This window comes from Choloepus didactylus, chromosome 12 (genome assembly GCF_015220235.1).
Source record: "Choloepus didactylus isolate mChoDid1 chromosome 12, mChoDid1.pri, whole genome shotgun sequence".
Classification (NCBI taxonomy): domain Eukaryota; kingdom Metazoa; phylum Chordata; class Mammalia; order Pilosa; family Megalonychidae; genus Choloepus; species Choloepus didactylus.
In genome coordinates this window covers 5,984,063-5,998,686 of record NC_051318.1, presented here as the reverse complement: position 1 = coordinate 5,998,686, position 14,624 = coordinate 5,984,063, and the positions used below count along the sequence as shown (strand labels likewise).

Sequence of the window (14,624 nt, the reverse complement as noted above, 5' to 3'; positions counted from 1 at the left end):
GTGTTGGAGGTGAGTGCTGTTATCATTGCTTTACAGCTGAGAACACTCAGAGATTTAAACAGTTTACTGAGCTTGTAAGTCTCTGAACCAAGATTCATTCTGTGGTCTATCTGATGCCAAAGCCCATGCACTTTCCACTATATCATGCTGAATTTTATTTCATGGTTTACCAAGTGCTTTTAAAAATATTTTATTTGAAGCTCCAAAAACTCCATGAAGTAATTCCCTATTTTATGGTTGAGTAAACAGAGTTCTAGCAAGTGACTCCAAACAATACAGTTGGAAATGGCCCTTGAGTGCTTTTTTCTCTACTCCAAGCCATGTGCATGTACATATGTGCACAGGTACACCCACACCCAAGCATGCACGTTCAGGTGGGCACACCCACCCACCCACCCCAGGCTCCTCCCCCCACCCCAGGGTAAAGGGGAAACTAGCTCAGCAACCTGGGGTGAGGAAACGGATGCCAAGAGTCATCCTTCACCTCCTGAAGCCATGTAGCTGCAAATCATTTCACTAATATCAATGATATCATAGAGATAGCCTTTGGTTTCTATTATAACACAGAGGAAGTACGTGCACATTGAACTGACTGAAGCTTCAGTGCTTTCTTTTTGCTTACAGTCTTCACTGGCCTTGTGATTAGGGCTGCCGGATAAAATGCCAGATACCCAGTTAAATTTGATTTTCTTATAAACAGTGGATACTTCTTTAGTATATCTGAAACGTTGCCTGGGGTGCAAATGTTCCTAAAAAATTGTTGTTTCTCTGAAATTCAAATTTAACTGAGTGTCCTGTATTTTTATTTGTTAAGTCTGGCAACCCTACCTGGGGTGGAGTGGGAGTGATGTTGGGGGAGAAAATGATGGGACTCAAGGGTCTGAGGAATCTCTGAACCATGATCAGAGTGTGCGGTGGTCCAGGGCCCGGGCCCCTCCTACGCGGGAATGATGCCCCAAGCATGTAGCAGCCCACGTGACAGGACAGAGGCCAAGAAAGAAAACAACGTCCACGGAGGGCAGAAGTGTAATCAGAGGTGTGAAGGGACAGAGCGGAATGGCACTGACTGTATCTTGGTCGTAAACATCAATCTCAGAAGAAGAACAGGTCTGAAGACCCTTTGGTGACTACACTAACGCCCGACGTCCCCACACAGAATGTCTCTGTTCTAAAATCATTCACGTGTTGCCCTGGTGCTCCTGCCCCTCTGTGAAGCGCTATCCGTCCGGACTGCTGCCACCGGCGCCGCTCTCCTGTCTGTAAGTCCTAACAAATCTATGTCTGTCTCGGTGCCTGGCGCGTTTTCCGGTCTTGTGGCAGCACCAACTTGTTTGGGCCCAAACAGAATGTCAAGAATTCTTGACAGGACTTTTAGCTCCCATTAACTTGGCCACTATTATCTCTCAAATCATGTGACTTTCCCTGTGCCTTGGTTCAGCTGTCATTCTCCTGAAAAGTAGCAATTGCAGACACTTGTGACTAATGAGGGAAAGGAGGTTCTTGGTTTGCCCGGGCTGCTTAAACAGGAATTATTATCTCAGGGTTTTGGAGGCAAGAAGTCAACACCAAGGCACGGGCAGGGCTTGCTTTCTCCCAGGGTCCACAGCGTCCTGGCCATCCTCCGTCCCATGACAACCTCTTTCTCTCTGGTTTCTGCTCCTCTGGTTCCTGCTGACTTCTGCATCCTATTTCCTTTGCTTATGAGGACTTCAGCCATGAGGCTCAGCCTGAATCAATCTGGCCTCATCTAAATAGGCTCTGTTCACAAATGAGTCCACACTTTAACTAATAATATCTTCCAAGGTCCTTTTTTTTTTTTTAATCACAGCTTTAATATTAGATCATACACGTTGCTCTGACACATATCTTTTCCTCAGTGATAAACAGCAAAGGATCAATGCTCAGGGAGCAGAGTGAAAATAATGTAACGCTTCACTAATTTGTGTATCATCCTTGCGCAGGGGCCATGCTAATGTTCTCTGTATCGCTCCAACGTTAGTATATGTGCTGCTGAAGCGAGCACGTCCCAGGTCCTTTCACAAACAGGTTCACACCCCCAGGAACCCAGATTAAGACCTGAACATGTCTTTTTTTATGTAATTTTATTGAGATCTATTCACACAACATATGATTCATCCAAAGTGTACAAGCAATGGTTCACAGTATCATCATGTAGTTGTGCATTCATCACAATGATCATTTTTAGAACATTTGCATTACTACAGAAAAAGAAGTAAAAAAAAAAAACAAGAAAACCCCACACGTCCCATACCCCTCCCTCTTATTGATCATTTGTATTACACTCTATCCAATTTTAAGACTTACACTAAAGGTAGGTTAACTAAGACAGTGTAGCATTGTCAGAGATAGATACATAGGTCAGTGGAACAGAACAAAACATCCAGAAGTAGATCTATACAAACACGGGCAACTGACTTTTTTTTTTGGCTATACAGTTATACAGTCATTATCAAAGTTCAGGGCTACTGGATTACAGTCCAACAACTTCAGATATTTCCTTCTGGCTGTTCTAAAACACTAGACACTAAAAAGAAATACTATACAATGAGTCAGGAGTCACAGTCATTTGTTCTGAAGTTGTCTTTTGTGGGGACACAATTCAATCCTCACCAGGACGATAGAAAGTTTTAGACCAAACAATAACAACCAATGAAACAAACTTAATTATAAAAACCTGATATTATTGTAGAGAGGAAGGAAATTACCAATACCACAAAGATCGGCCCTAATTCCCTAGATCAGTGGTTCTCAAAATTTAGCAAGCATCGGAAGAATCACGTGGAGGGCTCAGTAAACCCCAAATTGTTGGGCTCCATTATTAGCTGATTCAGGAAGTCTGGGGTGGAAGGTGGGGTCTGAAAAATTGCATTTCAAACAGGTTCCCAGGTGATCCTGGAGCTGCAGGTCAGAGCTTCCTTCAATGATATTCAAATTAGTGATGAGGTTACCAGTAGCTAATTGAATTTGCCTGATATGCTAGTCAGGCACTAAGACAAAGATTCCCAACACCTGCCCCAAACTTCTTCGGAGCTCATTTATTGACAGTAGGTGAGCAACGTAATAAATCTCGAAAGGGCAGCTAGCTTTGCACCAGGCTCCTTGCATCAGGTGTGCCTGCTGGTAGCACCTGTTCATTCATTTTCTTTTATTGTCACCTGAGGCTATTCATGCTGCAAACTCACCGTCTGAATAACCAGCCTTGAATTCCTCCTGTAGGTCTGAGCTCTTTAAGCAGTTGTATAACAAGCATGAGAGCATTTCCTGGAACTAGTTTCCCCCCAAACATTCCTCTCTGTTTCAGCACTATTTCTCCTGCTTGAAGTGAATGTCTCGTAATTACAGGCTGATGGTGGCCTGATTTCATGGCAAAGTTAAGGCTCTTGTTATTGACCTGAAACTTTTCCTTTTCTTGTCCCTTCCTCCCTTCCTTTTGTCCTTCTGACATTGTAGTGCCTCATTGGAAGATGCATTGGTGCAGCCACAGCCTCTGGGATGTCAGGGGAGGGTGTGGGCCGCTGGGAAGGACAAGGGGCCTACGAGGGCTGCCCTCTGCCCAGCTGTGACGCTCACAAGCGTTTTCTTCTAGAGCCCCAGACACTGCTTTCCATAACCTTCCCTCCAAACAAGGTTTGCCAAGTTTTTTTTTTTTTTAATCTGAAATTCAAGTTTAACCTGGTATCCTGTATTTTTATTTGCTAAAGCTGACCCAACCCCAAACCAAATCAACCTTTTCCTTTCTCCTCTATCAGGCCTACTCTCAAGAGATTTGTGAAGTTATTCACACCAAGGTGTAAAATGACAGATAAAGTTGTGATGTTTTTCTTACCTTGGCTATCTTCACCTGGAGCCATGTTGGGGGAGACCCCTGGCTGGCGGCTGCACCCCATGCCCGGTGCCTGGGGGTTGGCCAGCAGTTGCTCTCCCTCCCCTCGGCCCACCCACCCAGCCAAGCTGGGTGTGCTCCCAGGAGGCCTTATCAGGGCGGTGGGGCTTCCAACCCGGAGGCTCAGAAGGAGAGCCGGTGCCCCTGAGGGATCCGGGCCGAAGCTGCAGGGCTCCTTCTCCCCACCCAACCTCAGAAGACCTTCAGCAACATTTCTCTCAGTCAGCAGTGAGCCGCGGGCCAGCCGGGGAGGCCGGGAGCTGGTCGTAGAGCAGATGTCTTTGGAGACACCACAATCCCTGAGACTCAACTTACTCCTCTGCAGCTGGACAAGATCACAGTGTGTTTATGAGGCTCTCAAGGAACTGATGCAAGAAACATTTTGAAAATGTTGCATTTCTATAGCAATGCATAAGAAGTTTATTGAGTCCAACTTCTACACTTTGCATGTAGGATTATAATTATACCATTAGAATTATACAGTGTTTAAACAACTACCAAATTATATGTATGTATATATATATAATTATATATGTAATTAAACATATATATGCCCTAAGGCATCCATCCTACATAAGGAATTAACTTCTTCTATGCATCTAGGATAGTACTAGCTAAGTACCACCCTTGGGAGAGTCAAGAAAATAACCTCTCAGGAACTTTTCTGTGGAGCTTAATTCTATCCCAGAACCTTGGTTGAGAAAGGCTTGCCCAAAGAGTCGGAGCTACTCGAGAGAGTTGATGTTGCTCTTACAAAACATCCCTCGGAGATAGTGTATGAACTTGAAATTACAGATGAAGTGGCAGAGACGGGTTCTCTCTGATACCCAATGTAAGAAAGGGATAAGTTTAGCTTTCACATAGAGACAGCACAGAGTAAGGGAAATGGAGGCAAAACCAGTTTAAACAAGCCACAGATAAAGAGAAGAAAGAGAGACTCTGCCTGCTCCTTATATGGAAAAGTAACCATGGTTACTGGAATGTAAAGAGATATGAGGTAAAATCAGAGGCGGGAACTCACAGCAAAAAAATTTTTTGGGGGATAGGCTGATCAGTTCAAAATCTCAATAATGAGCTAGTTGGCTCTCTTGGATAGGCTGTACAAATTAAAATCTCAAAAGATGAATTAGTTAGTGTTCTTGGATAGGCTGTAACCCCTGTAGTACCGTCAATGGGGAAGCAGGGGAGGGACCTGTGAATTAGGAGTAGGAGATTTAAAGATCGCCATTCTCTTCCTCTGGCGCACCAGCCTACCACATGTTTGGCTGGATGCCCTGTCTTTCAAGATAGTAAATAAATTCTTTTCTCCTCCAGAACTGAGTGAGTGTTTATTCCCTTACAGGTATCACTTTATTTCTGACACCCACCATCTTGTCCACCCCCAGCTACTGCCCTCACCAAGTACAAGGACACGTCCCCTACGCATGCACACAGCTGCTTTCACTGAGCACTAGTACACCACCCCCAGGCACACACGTGTACACACACACGGGAGGAGAAATATACCAAGGAGGCAGAGCATCACACCACATACTCTAGGATATGCCGTCCTCAAGTCTCCCCCAGTCACAGGACTCAACCTTAGGACATAAGAAGCTCAAGGGCCAGGCCTGATCCTTACCTGGAATCCTCTCCTCTTTGTGGAAAACCTCATCCATCTGCAATATCCGCCAGCCTGCAACCTCAAAACCTGCCAGTCATTTGGAGACTTCCATTAAGCCATGATTTATTTGAGAAGTTGTGTAAGTGTTACTGCTTGTATCTGGCAAAGCAAAGATTTTTGTGGTGCCAGATACTTGATGTGAAAGGATTTTTTACTTAACGGTTAGACACGTTGGATTCCATGAAGAAGTCTTAGAAAATTAAGCCTCTCAAAATTTTGCGAGGTGTGGATGCCACACCTCTGTGGTAAATGCTTTCCCTGAGCCTTCGAACTGTGCTCTGCTAAGGTGTTGATGGCCTGGAGGATTTTCACATGATCTACTGCTGTCATCTCTCACCTCAGTGACAACTGCAGGAACTAGAATGGCTGGCTGTGCTGTGTCTACGCTTTGCCACCTAACTCAAGAACCAACTGTGGGTCATGATCAGAGATGTTTCCCACAGCATCAGTTAAGAAAAAAAAATTCTTTTCTTTTTTTAGTCTCAAATAAGGTTGTTAAATTATTTCCCTAAGGAAGACTGCATGAGTAGAACATCCCTCTATTTCCATAACCACAGAGAGATTCAGGAAAGAAGTAATGACCCTGAAACCGTGGGCAGACCTAAACCCGTTTCAGGTGGTGTCTTCTGTTCCTGTCACCTTTTCTTCTGAGCTTGTTTAACTGCAGTTCACATGACCTGAGCGTGCACAGGAAACAGACTCTTGTCCTTCAGATGACCTTTGAGACACCAGGAGCAGAGGTCACCTCCCTCAGAACCAAGATTACAGGGGCAGGGAGATAGCAGAAGTGGATAAAATGTGAGAGGTCCTTCAATAAGGAAGATCTGGCCTGAAATCCACCCTCCCACATCTGTGGCCAGCCAACTGGGCTGTGGCATGTCAAACAAATCCACTCCTGCCCCCCTCACCTCCCATCCCCATAAAATGTCCCTTAACCCTCAGATTGGGGAGACAGATGTGGGCTCTGTCCTGTCTCCAAGCCGGTCAATCTCTCATTAAAGCTCGTTCTTTTCTGAAGATCCCACTGTCAGGGCACTGGCTTCTGTGTGCATCTGGAAGAGCATAAATGTTTTGTTCAAAATCATCTGGGTGGTTCTAGTGACTCTTGATAGGCCTTTAGTTGTGGAACTTTGGTCTATGGGTGGAAATTGAGAAAAACCCAAGTGGTACACAAATATTTATTCTAATAGAGATGCTCAAACAAAGGCTGAAAATCAGTGTGTTGATAGCTCAGAGGAGATAAAATTGCTCTGCTGCAGAATCCCTGGGATTCCTAGGGTTTTCATTTCTCTATGCCAGCAGAAAAGTATATTATTCCTCTTGAAAGAAATGGTGACAAGACAGATTGACGCAGTTAAGCATCATCAACACTGTGGGTCATTTTCATTAATATGTTTTCCCAGTACCTCAGGTATGACAGGTAAGTGTAGGGAGACAAGAGGGCACAACTGACATATCACATCTGGGGAGGCATCACCTGAGGAAGAGAGAAGGATTTGTGGCTACAGAAATCTATGTTGGGAAAGGCCCGTGGCTATGCTGTAAGGACAAAGCAGGTTTTTAGGGAAAGTTCCTGACACTGAAGCTTCTCAAATTGTGGTGTGCTTTACTTGGGGCTACCCTTGGAGATCACCCAGTGAGAGAGCCTGGAGCTGATGCTGGAAATGCAAAGACTGTCCCATCAGGAGGCTTTCATGACTTTTAGAAGCTTCCTGGGGACAATCCCAGATGGCTCACTTAGGAGGAAGCTCAATTACGTGTTGCTCCAAACACTTCCTAGATACTCCCGTATCCCAGTGAACAGGGCCAGAAGCCCACTGTGGCTCCCTCGGGGTCAGTTTGCACCCACATGAACTCCTTCTTGCTAGAAGGGTGCGTGTCAGAACCGGGTTAGTCATATGACTTGTAAACTCAGTGGGTCTATTCTGAACCAATGAAATGAGCTCAGTGGGGCAGCTCAGTGGGGCAGCTCAGTGGGGCAGCCGGCTGGGCGAACGCTCGAAGCTGCCACGTCGAGGACACACGGGCTGGGGAGGTCCTCTCTGCAGTGGGTCCAAGCCCCAGCCAGATCTGCTGCTTTGGACATGCTCTATGTCCCGGTGGAAGGGGTTTAAATTCTAGGAAATTCGGACAGAAAACTGGAGTGGGGATTGTTGGGAAAAGTGGAATAACCTGAGCGAGGGCGCTGAGGTTCCAGGGAAGGGCTGCGGATGGAGCATGAGAAGGGGCTTGGCACTGGGAAGAGAGGAGGGTGTTAGGGATAACAACATGAAGGAAAGGCTGGGACCTGCAGCGCGTGTATCAATCAGAGGGTGACAGGCTCAGTTTGGTTGAACCGTGTGCCCCTGGTGTCACGTTGAGGAACAGTGACTGGACAGGAGCTAAAGAGGCAGGGGTCTCAGACCACAGGGGTCCTCACCTGCTACCTGGAGAGGCTGCCCTTGACTCTGCAGCAGAGGGGAGTGGAAGTTTTTAAAGAGGGGTGCGAGGTGAGTGGGTTTGCAAACACTGATGCCAGTGGATAGAAGGGGCAGAATCTGTTGGAAAGGAGACGAGTTATGAAGTGACACAGTGGCCCAGAGGAAAGGATGTGAGGGCAGACTGGGGAAGTAGGGATGCAGAGGAGGTGGCAATCATCCCCGCATTCAGCAGATATTCTTTGAGTGCCTACTTTGTGCCAAGAACTGGGTTTTATTTTCTAGGAATACGGGGACAAATAAGGCAGACAAGTTACCCGATCTGAAGGAACTTACCTTCTAGTGGGAAAGACAGCAAGGAATAATTACACAAACTAATGAATAAGATTCCTTCAGGTAGAGAAAAGTGCTTTGAAGAAAATGAGCTTGAGAGTTTTGGGAGAATGACTACGTTAGGAGGCTCCTACCAGGAAGTGATGGTAGAACTAGGACTTGATTGAGAAGAAGGAGCAGTGGGAGCCATGGGAAGATCTAGGGGGAGAGCATTCCTGTTAGAGGAAAGGCAGCATAGAGGCCCTAAGGAGGTGGCTGGGGGGAGCCAGAGTGGCAGGAGCCCGTGATCAGTGGGGAACATGGTCGGAGATGAGGCTGAAGATGAAGATTTGAAGATGGTGGTGGGAAGTTTAGATCACCAAGGCAATGGGAGTGACCTAATCTGGCTGATATTTTAAAAAGATCAGCACTGGCTGTGAGGAAACCTGGAGGTCAGTTGTGAGGCCACCGCAGTAGTCCAGGCATGAGGCACTGGGGGCTTGGATCGAGGTGGTTAAGTGAACATGGAGAGAAGTGGTTCAAGTCGGGACACAGAAGAAACTGCAGCCTCTGAGAGAAACGTGTTCAGAGGCCTTCACACATCCTTCTATATGAGGATACCTCCCAGTACACTTTTCATCCCCAAATCAACTAAAGGATATGAAAAATCTCTGACCGCCTAGACCCTTGATGAGATGAGAAAAGAACAATATGACGGAGTGAATACTCATGAACAATGTAGATGATGATGCACGTATTTAACAGAAAAGAGCCACAGCTGCCTCCTAAGAAGGGTGTCAGTTGAAAGGAAGGCTATTGGTCTCTGGGTTCCTTGATGGCTTTGGCTGGGATGGGAGTTTAGAGCCAACCCTCCCTGTGACTTCTCAGCCCCCCAGGAGAAGTCACTCGACATTCCTGTGTGCGGATGGTGAAACCCTCCTGCAGTGAAGGCCAATGAAGCAGCTCGCTGTGGCTTCTGGCTCCACGTGGCGTGAGGGCAAGACGGCACGTGCAGTGGCCGAGACCTGGGGATGGGAGGACAGGGCACTGTCAGCCTTCTGGGTTCCCTGGAAACCAGGTGGGACGTGGTTTTCCTTACAGTGTGGAACGGAAGGCTCAAGTCGATCTTCTCCAGATGGTGAGGAGGGCAGAGCGGGCCCTTCCTACCTGCTGGCATCCCCACCTCTGCCCAAACAATTGCTTCTCTTTAATTTGTGATATACTTCTTTAATTTGTATTAAAGTTAATATTTATTTATATGATTAATAGTAATGTATAAGTCAACAGACAGAAAATTTAGACAGTATTGAGTAACATGTTATTAATATTTTGTAATGATCCTATCTTTCTAGATAAAATTTGATGCTGGGCCCTTCTTCTTAGTACACACTGACTAATTCGGAGAGATCAGTAAAATCACATGAGATAACTTTTTTGCCTCTGCTCTAGGTTTTAAATCACTGAAGATTTTCTTTTTGCTTTTTTTAAATCCTTTCTGGCCAAACTCCAAATTGATGCAGTCTGTTTTAGTTTTCAGAATAACATATGTACCACTTGATTGATCTCTTTGAATGGAATGCAGATAAGGTAGGTAGGGTGTTGTCCCTTATTCAGCTCAAGAAAAGTCTGTGTAGCTTATGGATTGGAGAATCAAGTTTTTAAACACCAGTCAAATCCTACTCTATACCCAAATGTTCTGCATGTAATATGGGAGTAATTTTCCCATCAGTTGGGAGGGGTCCTTAAAAATGACCCTAGATCTTCAAACAACGATTTCTCTAAGGTTGTTGTAGACTTAAGTAGATATTTCTGCTATGTGGTTCACACTTTTGACCCCATATTCAGGAGAACTGACTTTAAGTCACTCAGCAAGAAGAGAGAAGCCCTTTTTCAATTTCTAGGAAATGACAGCAAGTTCTGTGTATATAGAGCTGATATTTTTATTACAAGGTGCTTTAACTTGAAATTATATACACATTAATTTCATTGTTGCCACTAAGATAAGCTATATCTTCTGGATTTTAATTTGTCTAATTCCAACTCACATGAAATTTTAAATATATTTATACATGCACTGTACATGGGCCTTGATTAGTTTACTAGAGCCCTACATATGGGCTCAGACAGAAGGAGCTTGCTGCTGCAGCTTACAGAGACATTTTGGAGATGGCCTTTGAAAGCAGACTTTTGCTCTGGAGAAGCTGAGAGGACAAACACCCCAAGAGCAACTTACTGAAGAATGCACAGGAGCTGAGAGAAGAGCTGGAACACAACCTGGGATCAGCAGACACCAGCCACATGCCTTCCCAGCTAACAGAGGTTTTTGAGATGCCAGTGGCCTTTCTCCAGTGGAGGTACCCTATTGTTGATGCCTTATGTTGGACACTTTATGGCCTTAAGACTGTAACTTTGTAACCAAATAAACCCCCTTTATAAAGCCCATTCGTTTTGGGTGTCTTGCCAGATGGCAGCATTAGCAAATCAGAACACCACGGAATCATCCCCAGTGCACAGACAGTTCACAACACCATCCTGTAGTTGTGCATCATCACCACAATTTCTCAACATTTTCATTGCCCCCAAAAGAATATAAAAATAAAACTAAAAATAGTAGTATAAAAGAACACTCAGAAGATTCCATCCTTCATCCCACCCTATTTTTCATTTAAATTTTGTCCCCATATTTCTACTCATCCATCTCTCCTTACATTGGATAAAGGAAATGTGAGCCACAAGGTTTTTGCAATCTCAGAAAGTCACAACATGTAAGCTATATAGTTATAGAATCACTTTCAATTATCAAGTTTTGGGGTTGCATTTTGACAGTTTCAGGTATTTCCTTCTAGCTATTCCAGTGCATTAAAGACTAAAAAGGGCTATCTATATAGCACATAAGAATACCCTCCAGGGTGACCTCGCAACTCCATTTGAAGTCTCTCATTCACTGAAACTTTATTTTGTTTCATTTTGCTTCCCCCTTTTGGTTGAGATTTTCTCAATTCCATGATGCGAGGTCTAGGCTCATCCCTGGGAGTCATGTCCCATGTTGCCAGGGAGATTCCCATGTATGGGGGAGGGCAGCGGGTTTACCTGCTGAGTGGGCTTAGAGAGAGAGATCACGTCTGAGCAACACAAGAGGATCTCCGGGGGAGACTCTGAGGCACAATTGTAAGTAGGCTTAGCCTGTCCTTTGCAGTAATAAGCTTCGTAAGGGCACGCCCCAAGGTCAAGGGCTCGGCCTATGAAATTGGTAGTCCTCAGGTGGGGAAGATTAATGTTTCCGCATTTTCCCCCAGTTCCTCAGGAGGGCCCTGCAAATACATTTTTATTCTGCCAAATTACTTTGGGATATATTAGGATTTCACACTAACCTGTGCAAACCTACCAGATCTCACTTTGTATTCAAAGTCCCCTGTTATTATGGTGTTTGAATAAACTGAGCATACAAGTTAAGTTATTTAGTGTGCTACAGAAAATATAGATCTTGCACCAAATAAATATTTCTTCCCTTGCTCTTACACAGGATGTTGAAGATTTATAACACAGTCAATATCATCCTTTACCCTTTGGCCTGATTTTCTTCCATTAAATGTCACAAAGGCAACATACCAAAGCTAAAATGTCTGTGAGAGGGGGATATAAGGGAGGGGTATGGGAATCTTGGTGGTGGCATTGTTGTCTAACCTTATTCTATTGTACTGTGTTGTGGTTTTATTTTTTCTTTTCTCTTTTTAGTATTTTTTAAAAATAATTTTTTAATTCAGTTTCCTAATAAAGGGAAGATATCTTGATATTTTGTTTTAGAAATTAGTTGTGTATATATGCATGGGTGAAATACAATTACAAAGATGAAGAAAAATTTCCAATATCATATTCCTTAACATTGTTCTGATTTATCAGGGTTTTTTTTTTTTCCACATAAGTTAATATTGCATGCAAAAGTTTTCATGTATTTTGTAAAACACACCCACTGTGAAAACAAAGGTAATTATAGCTTTTATACTTTTTATGATCTTCCACACAGCAATATGCCATCTCAGTACTGTTTTATTTAATTTTTCCTTATGTTTTTTAAGAAAAAAATAATAACATTTTTTATTTTCATTATTAAATATTTTATAGTTATAAAATACTGTATTAAGTGGGATGAAACAGGGATTTCTAACAAATTGCATGAATCATATTTAATATTGATTTCATCCTAGGAAGGCTGCATGGCTGTTCGTTTATCCAAAATTGTGTTCCTTGAACAGACAGCTGGCATTGGTAAAAGGTGAGGTCTGTATATTACAGTCTTTATCACACTCAAAAAAATATTTCCACAAATGAAGCTTGATTTGATTTATTGCTATGAAATGGCTGCATATGTGGAATGAATCCAATATTGTGTTTGGGAGTTTATAAATAACAGTCACTGATCAGGAAGAAAATACCTTAGGGAGGTTTTTCCATACATTTTGACTGATTGGTGTATGAAGTAATTCTTAAAGAACTAATAAAGTACTAAGGTTTGCTGCAATTTGTTCTTATGTCATTTTAAATCTGGGCTAGCTATCGCTGTGTTTATTTCCACAGACACTTTCTTTCATATCTGTGTACTTGTTCAGTATATAAAATCAGAAATGCCCCATCTGAGAAGGACTGACTTTTGTCCTGTTTCTAATTGTTCATTAAGTTTATTACTCAACTTTGCCTTTTTCAGGTATCAGTGTTAAGTAGATACCATACTAGTTATTGTCCAAGCTGGGACATTTATAAGAATAATATTAAGATTGGATTATATGAATGATATAAGAATATAATGTGTTTGGATTACATTTCCACCATGTCAGTTATTCCCTTCTACATTCTGATACCCTAGAAACTAAAATACAATATTTATATAGTCAGTGTTCATAATCCTTTCTTAAATCCTGTCATGTCTGCTGCTGTGCTCCCTCTTATTTGATCACTTTCTCAATCCTCGGGGATAGCTTGGCAGTGAGCATCCTAACTTGTTCATATTGAAAAAGGGTGTCAGCATTATGGGGAAGGGGGATGCGTCTAGTTGATCTTGAAGAGGCTATTGCCTCTGCGTTTGTGGACTTATCTGGTATAGTTACACTCTGGAGGATTTAAGTTTCTGAAAATGAAACTTAGTGAGCAAAACTTTATTTATAGACTCACTTAGGGACCTGAGTATTCTTTCGTATTTTCATGACTACTGTTGATCAGGTCTTGGCTTACTGTAGCCATTTGGAATATCTAGCTGCAGTTTGCATAAGAGTAACCTCCAGGATGGCCTCTCAACCCTTTTAAATCTCTTAGCCACTGAAACCTAATTTTGTTACATTTCTTTTCCCCCTTTTGCTCAAGACGGCATTGTCAATGATGTGATGTTGTTGCCATGCTCATCCCTGGTAGTCCTTTCCCACATAGGGGCAAGGGTGTTGAGATTCTTTGCCAAGTTTTGCTTAGAGAGAAAGGCCACATCTAAGCAACAAAAGAGATTCTCTGCAGTAATTCTTAGGCAAAATTATAGGTAGGCTTAGCTTCCCCATTACAGTAATAAGTTTCATAAGAGCAAGCCTCAAGATCGAGGGCTTGGCTTCTTAAATTGGGAATCACTAATGCTTGAGAAAGCATCTGGAATTTTCCAGATGTGGAACTTGAATAGTTCCCTATTTTTTTCTACAGTCCCTCAAGGGACACTGCCAATACTTTTTTATTATCTGCCTAACATACTGTGAACTGTGTCAGGGTATTACATTAATCTACACATAATTCCACTATCTTATTCTCTATTCTAGACTCCATGTGTTTAGGTTATTTAAATGAATTGGCCAGTCAGGTTATTTTAGATTGTGTGCTACAGGCTATTTAAATCTTGTACAAAATAAACATCTCTTCCTTTGGTCTCACAGAGAAGGTGAGGTTTTAAAATGGAGACATTGTCATCCTTTATCCTGTATTCTGATTTCCTAAGTCACAACCAGATCAGCTTTGTTCGTATATCTAATGGAAGTCTGATCTCTTTTTTGGCATCTTTAACAGTTGCTGAGTGGAATAATGTGACTCTTAGAACTGCAGAATTTTTACTCTGAATCTTAGGTGTCACACAGATGCCCAGAGTTCCACAGAAATACCAGGTTATTCACATAAAGCACAGCATCTCGGAATTTAGAAATCACACTTAAAAACTCAGGAATAAATGAGACTGCTGTAAGAGCTTCCATTCTAGGCTCCAATTTTCTTTTACGTATTTTCTAAATGAGACCATATGATATTTGTCCATCTGTTTCTGGCTTATATTGGTCAACATAGTGTCTTCAAAGTTCATTGACCTCTT

The 14,624-nt window shown here is 43.0% G+C and overlaps 1 non-coding gene across 1 annotated transcript; it reads right to left on the bottom strand.

The window, feature by feature from the left end:
- Positions 1 to 1,916: 1,916 nt before the first annotated feature.
- On the bottom strand, positions 1,917 to 2,023 carry LOC119507513. Its single transcript, XR_005211271.1, has one exon. It is a non-coding gene; the product is annotated as a U6 spliceosomal RNA (small nuclear RNA).
- Positions 2,024 to 14,624: the final 12,601 nt, after the last annotated feature.